Source organism: Nerophis lumbriciformis, linkage group LG13, assembly GCF_033978685.3.
Source record: "Nerophis lumbriciformis linkage group LG13, RoL_Nlum_v2.1, whole genome shotgun sequence".
In the NCBI taxonomy this organism is placed as follows: Eukaryota; Metazoa; Chordata; class Actinopteri; order Syngnathiformes; family Syngnathidae; genus Nerophis; species Nerophis lumbriciformis.
Genome location: NC_084560.2, coordinates 545,096 through 551,985, shown reverse-complemented (window position 1 = coordinate 551,985; position 6,890 = coordinate 545,096). Strand labels below are relative to the sequence as shown.

Genomic DNA, 6,890 nt, shown 5'->3' with positions numbered 1-6,890 from the left:
CACTGGAGAGAAATCGTTTAGTTGCACTGCGTGTGATAAGATGTTCAGGTTTAAGTAGCAGGACAGTAAACACAAGTGTGTAACAGTCACGGAAGCTGCAGGGATTTAAAAACACTTAAAGGCCTACTGAAATGACATTTTTTTATTTAAACGGGGATAGCAGATCCATTCTATGTGTCATTTAGTAGAGAAAATCGACGATAAAGTTTGCAACTTTTGGTTGCTGATAAAAAAGCCTTGTCTGTACCAGAAGTAGCGTGACATCACAAGTTGAAGAGCTCATCACATCTGCACATTGTTTACACCAGCAGCGAGAGCGATTCGGACTGAGAAAGCGACGATTACCCCATTAATTTGAGCCAGGATGAAAGATTCGTGGATGAGGAAAGTGAGAGTGAAGGATTAGAGTGCAGTGCAGGACGCATCTTTTTTCGCTCTGACCGTAACTTAGGTACAAGGGCTCATTGGATTTCACACTCTCTCCTTTTTCTATTGTGGATCACGGATTTGTATTTTAAACCACCTCGGATACTATATCCTCTTGAAAATGAGAGTCGAGAACACGAAATTGACATTCACAGTGACTTTTATCTCCACGACAATACATCGGTGAAGCACTTTAGCTACGGCGCTAACGTGATAGCATCGTGCTTAACTGCAGATAGACACAAAAGAAATAAGCCCCTGACTGGAAGGATAGACAGAAGATCAACAATACTACTATTACCGTATTTTCCGCACTATAAGGCGCACCGGATTATTAGCCGCACCTTCTATGAATTACATATTTCATAATTTTGTCCACCAATAAGCCGCCCCGGACTATAAGCCGCGCCTACGCTGCGCTAAAGTGAATGTCAAAAAAACGCTGCGCTAAAGTAAATGTCAAAAAAACAGTCAGATAGGTCAGTCAAACTTTAATAATATATTAAAAACCAGCGTTCTAACAACTCTGTTCACTCCCAAAATGTACGCAAATGTGCAATCACAAACATAGTAAAATTCAAAATGGTGTAGAGCAATAGTAACATAATGTTGCTCGAACGTTAATGTCACAACACACAAAATAAACATAGCGCTCACCTTCTGAAGTTATTCTTCATTCGTAAATCCTTCGAATTCTTCGTCTTCGGTGTCCGAATTGAAAAGTTGCGCAAGCGTGGGATCCAAAAATGGCCGGCTCCGTCTCGTCGAAGTCATCGGATTCAGTGTCGCTGTTGTTGTGCAGCAGTTCTGTGAATCCTGCCTTCCGGAAAGCTCGGACCACAGTTGTGACCGAAATATCTGCCCAGGCATTTACGATCCACTGGCAAATGTTGGCGTATGTCGTCCGGCGCTGTCTGCCCGTCTTAGTGAAGGTGTGTTCGCCTTCGGAGCTGTGTGAAAAAAGCCAACCGGCCTCTTCGCGTAAACTTCCCTTAACCACTCGCTCATCTTTTCTTCATCCATCCATCCCTTCGAGTTAGCTTTTATGATGACGCCGGCTGGAAAGGTCTCTTTTGGCAAGGTCTTCCTTTTGAATATCACCATGGGTGGAAGTTAGCATGGCAAGCTAGAACCACAGTGAAGGATGACTTCTCATTCCCTGTGGTGCGAATATTCACCGTACGTGCTCCCGTTCCACAGTGCGGTTCACAGGAATATCAGTTGCTGTGAAATACGGTAGTAATCCGTGTGCGGATGGAGAGATTGCGTCTTTTTATGAACCGGATCCTTGTCGCTTTGTAGGAGCCATTTTGTGGTCTTTACAGATGTAAACAGGAAATGAAACGTACGGTGATATCCGCGCGTTTTTTCTTCTTCTTCCGGGGGCGGGTAGAAGAAGAAGCGCTTCCTGTTCTATGGGGGCGGGTGCTTTCCTTGGCGGTTGCTTGCGTAGAAGAAGAAGCGCTTCCTGTTCTACCGGGAAAAAAGATGGCGGCTGTTTACCGAAGTTGCGAGATCGAAACTTTATGAAAATGAATCGTAATAAAGCGCACCGGGTTATAAGGCGCACTGTCAGCTTTTGAGAAAAATTGTGGTTTTTAGGTGCGCCTTATAGTGCGGAAAATACGGTAAGTGTGCAGCTCCATGTGTTCTCCTCATGAGCTAAATTGAACTCTGTCTCTGCATGATTCCTTGCTTCTTGTCTGATTAATATATGTCATCAGTGTTTGAACCTGACACTCACGTTGTGCTAAAAGATTCAACACTAAGAAGGAAATTATATTACACATGATAACACACACAGGGGAGAAACCTTTTACTTGCTCTGTTTGTAAGAAGAGTTTCTCCAGAAAGCAAAACATGACCACACACATGAGAACACACACTGGAGAGAAATCGTTTAGTTGCACTGCGTGTGATAAGATGTTCAGGATTAAGTAGCAGGACAGTAAACACAAGTGTGTAACAGTCACGGAAGCTGCAGGGATTTAAAAACACTTAAAGGCCTACTGAAATGACATTTTTTTATTTAAACGGGGATAGCAGATCCATTCTATGTGTCATTTAGTAGAGAAAATCGACGATAAAGTTTGCAACTTTTGGTTGCTGATAAAAAAGCCTTGTCTGTACCAGAAGTAGCGTGACATCACAAGTTGAAGAGCTCATCACATCTGCACATTGTTTACACCAGCAGCGAGAGCGATTCGGACTGAGAAAGCGACGATTACCCCATTAATTTGAGCCAGGATGAAAGATTCGTGGATGAGGAAAGTGAGAGTGAAGGATTAGAGTGCAGTGCAGGACGCATCTTTTTTCGCTCTGACCGTAACTTAGGTACAAGGGCTCATTGGATTCCACACTCTCTCCTTTTTCTATTGTGGATCACGGATTTGTATTTTAAACCACCTCGGATACTATATCCTCTTGAAAATGAGAGTCGAGAACACGAAATGGACATTCACAGTGACTTTTATCTCCACGACAATACATCGGTGAAGCACTTTAGCTACGGAGCTAACGTGATAGCATCGTGCTTAACTGCAGATAGAAACAGAAGAAATAAGCCCCTGACTGGAAGGATAGACAGAAGATCAACAATACTACTATTACTTCTACTATCAGGAGACACCGAACCAAACCCTGGACCTGTAACCACACGGTTAATGCTGTCCAGCCTGGCGAAGCCTAGCAATGCTGTTGCCAACGACGCCATTGAAGCTAACTTAGCTTCGGGACCTCGACAGAGCTATGCTAAAAACATTAGCTCTCCACCTACGCCAGCTCTCATCTGCTCATCACCACCCGTGCTCACCTGCGTTCCAGCGATCGACGGCGCGACGAAGGACTTCACTCGATCATCGATGCGGTCGGCGGCCCGGAGATGGAGGAAGTCAACCCAGACAGGTGAGGACAGCGGCACGGCGGCGGGCGTTGTAGCTTTCGACGACACCCCGGCCGCCATCAGAGTCGGCAAGAAACATATATTTCCCCAAAGTTACGTACGTGACATGCACATAGCGACACGCACGTACGGGCAAGCGATCAAATGTTTGGAAGCCAAAGCTGTAGTCATGGTAGCGCGTCTGCTATCCAACTCAAAGTCCTCCTGGTTGTGTTGCTGCAGCCGCCGCTAATACACCGATCCCACCTACAGCTTTCTTCTTTGCTGTCTCCATTGTTCATTAAACAAATTGCAAAAGATTCACCAACACAGATGTCCAGAATACTGTGGAATTATGTGGTGAAAACAGACGACTTAAGCTGGCCACCGTGCTATTCCAAAATGTCTGCTTCAACCCGTGACGTCACGCGCAAACGTCATCATACCGAGACGCACCGGCTGAGGCTCGCAGTAATCCCGCCTCCTTGTGGATAATGCACCCCCGCCGTAGAATGCACCCCCTGACGGGAGTGTTATATCAACTAAAGCCCACACTTAAACTTTCCACGTGCAAAATTGAATCTATTTAAAAAAGTTATTTAATAAGAAGCCAAAAAGTGCAAAAACAATAATGTTCGTGTTGGAGGAGCCGTGAATGACTGCAGGGCCACAACATTAGGTACACCTGCAGACTGCAGCACGGATTTCATATTGTGTTCATTCACAACTCCTCCAACACGAACATTATTGTTTTTTCACTTTTTGGCTTCTTATTAAATAAATTTTGTAACCTATTTTTATGGGCTTTCCTCTTTGTGATTTTCCTGTTATACGCTGTTATACAGTATATGCCTTGAGCTCTTATTTTGAAGGCGCTAAGAGCGGAAGTGATGACACTTTGGAGTGGAGCGGAGGTTTTTGAAAGAAGGTAAATAAAGTGGTCCTCGTGTAAACTGGAGCATCCTTGTTTGTTATTTTGTAGTTTCATACAGTATAGGCCACATTTATAAACCCTCGGTTACACTTTTTTAAATAGATTCAATCTTGCACGTGGAAAGTTTAAGTGTGGGCTTTAGTTGATATAACACTCCCGTCAGGGGGTGCATTCTACGACGGGGGTACATTATCCGGCGCAACAGCGGCGCATGGACTTCATTTATAAGTAAAGGTAAGACCATAATAACGTTTTTTTAATTAAATGTGCTTTTTTGTGTGCTACAGTTTGTTTGTGTAAAGTTAAAGTTAAGTTAAAGTACCAATGATTGTCACACACACACTAGATGTAATGAAATTTGTCCTCTGCATTTGACCCATCCCCTTGATCACCCCCTGGGAGGTGAGGGGAGCAGTGGGCAGCAGCGGCGCCGCGCCCGGGAATCATTTTTGGTGATTTAACCCCCAATTCCAAGCCTTGATGCTGAGTGCCAAGCAGGGAAGAATGCTGGTATGAGCTTTTAAACATAACCCGTTAACTGCTGCCAATCAAATGGTGAATAAGATACTCTTTAGGGTTCATATGTTTGTAAATCTGACTGTGATGAAGTCAGTGCCTCACCAGCCATCAACCTCACCGCATGTCACTGGTATTTATAAATGGTAGATTTGTATAGGCTAGTAAGGTCAAGTGTGGGCTATCTTGCTTCTGCAGCCTTCATCAGAGGTGTCACGTGATGTTAGCGACGTGTTATATGGATTGCTCCATCCCACCTGAAGTGGTGTCCCCTGGTGTGCGCCGGGGGTAGGGCGGGCCGCCCCCTGTCGTCTGGATGTCTACCAAACGGCCCTGCAGGACTGTGTCCCAGGTGTGGGATAGTTGGTAACTTGTCAGGTACAAAACTTTACCTTACTAGCCTATATAAATCAACCATTTATACATTTAAAAAAATTGTTGATGCATATTAAAACTTTGTTCAACTCTGGACGCTGCAGGTCTCCTGTGACGTGTGTGACCAGCGGAACCGCTAGGAAGCCACTTCCACAGTTTAATAACTGAGGAAATATGTCCCTGGACACATGAGGACTTTCAATTTGACCAATGTATGATCCTGTAACTACTTGGTATCGAATCCATACCTAAATGTGTGGTATCATCCAAAACTAATGTTTTTTGATTATTACATTTTAACATAAGTGTAGATAGAACATGTTAAAACAGAAAATAAGCAGATATTAACAGTAAATGAACAAGTAGATTAATAATAAATTTTTACAGTTTGTCCCTCATAATGTGTACAAAATAATAGGTGTATAAATGACACAAAATGTTACTGCATACGTCAGCAGACTAATTAGGAGTCTTTGTTTGTTTACTTACTACTAAAAGACAAGTTGTCTAGTATGTTCAACATTTTATTTAAGGACTTAACTGCAATAATAAACTTATGTTTCATGTACACTCAGATTTTTGTTCAAATAAAGCCAATAATGTAATTTTTGTGGTTGCCTTTATTTCTAAATGTATCAATGTATCGAAATACTGAAGCTCATGGAGAGAATGCCAAGAGTGTGCAAAGCATTAATCAGAGCAAGGGTGGCTAATTTAGAACTTTACAGTACAGATAAGAACAACATTTCCTTACATAAGCTCATGGTAGTGCAGGATAAAAAAGCAATAAGGTGCATATATAAATAAATAAATAGGTTACTGTACAGATAAATATATTGCACTTTTTCACATGCGTCCACGTTTATGGATGTATGTTATATTGTCTTTTTTATTCCAGCCATTTAATAAAAACCAATAACCAATAAAAAGTACCAATGATTGTCACACACACACGAGGTGTGGCAAAATTATTCTCTGCATTTGACCCATTGCCCTTGATCACCCCCTGGAAGGTGAGGGGAGCAGTGAGCAGCAGCGGTGGCTGCACCCGGGAATCATTTTGGTGATTTAACCCCCAATTCCAACCCTTGATGCTGAGTGCCAAGCAGGGAGGTAATGGCTCACATTTTTATAGTCTTTGGTATGACTCAGCCGGGGTTTGAACTCACAACCTACCCATCTCAGGGCGGACACTCTAACCACTAGGCCACTGAGTACAGTTTGGTAGAGTGGTATCTCGGTTTTTGTTAGTAAGTCATTCCAAAAAGTCAGACAAAGACCGAATTGTTCGAAAACCAAAGCCATTTCCTTTTTTGGGAAAAAAATATCTAAATACTATTACACGTTCCAGACACCCAAAAATATGTATAAATGATGAATTAAATGGATGAATGAATATATTTACCACCGCCTTCACCTTTTGTGAAGGACTATTGTTGGCAAAAACAGAGTTTAACGGAAAGGTAAGAGGGGATGGGAGAGTCACACGGACAGCACCTTTGTATAGGGATGTCCGATAATGGCTTTTTGCCGATATCCGATATTGTCCAACTCTTTAATTATCGATAGCGATGTCAACCGATACTGATATATACAGTCGTGGAATTAACACATTATTATGCCTAATTTGGACAACCTGTTATGGTGAAGATAAGGTTCTTTAAAAAAAAAAATAATAATAATAAAATAAAATAATTTTTTTGAATAAAAAAGAAAGTAAAACAATATAAAAACAGTTACATAGAAACTAGTAATGAA

The 6,890-nt window shown here is 42.3% G+C and overlaps 1 protein-coding gene across 1 annotated transcript in view; it reads left to right on the top strand.

The window, feature by feature from the left end:
* Positions 1–6,890, top strand: part of LOC133613921 (uncharacterized) — a 168,560-nt gene that overhangs the window by 42,789 nt on the left and 118,881 nt on the right. The gene's annotated exons all lie outside the window — the stretch shown is intronic.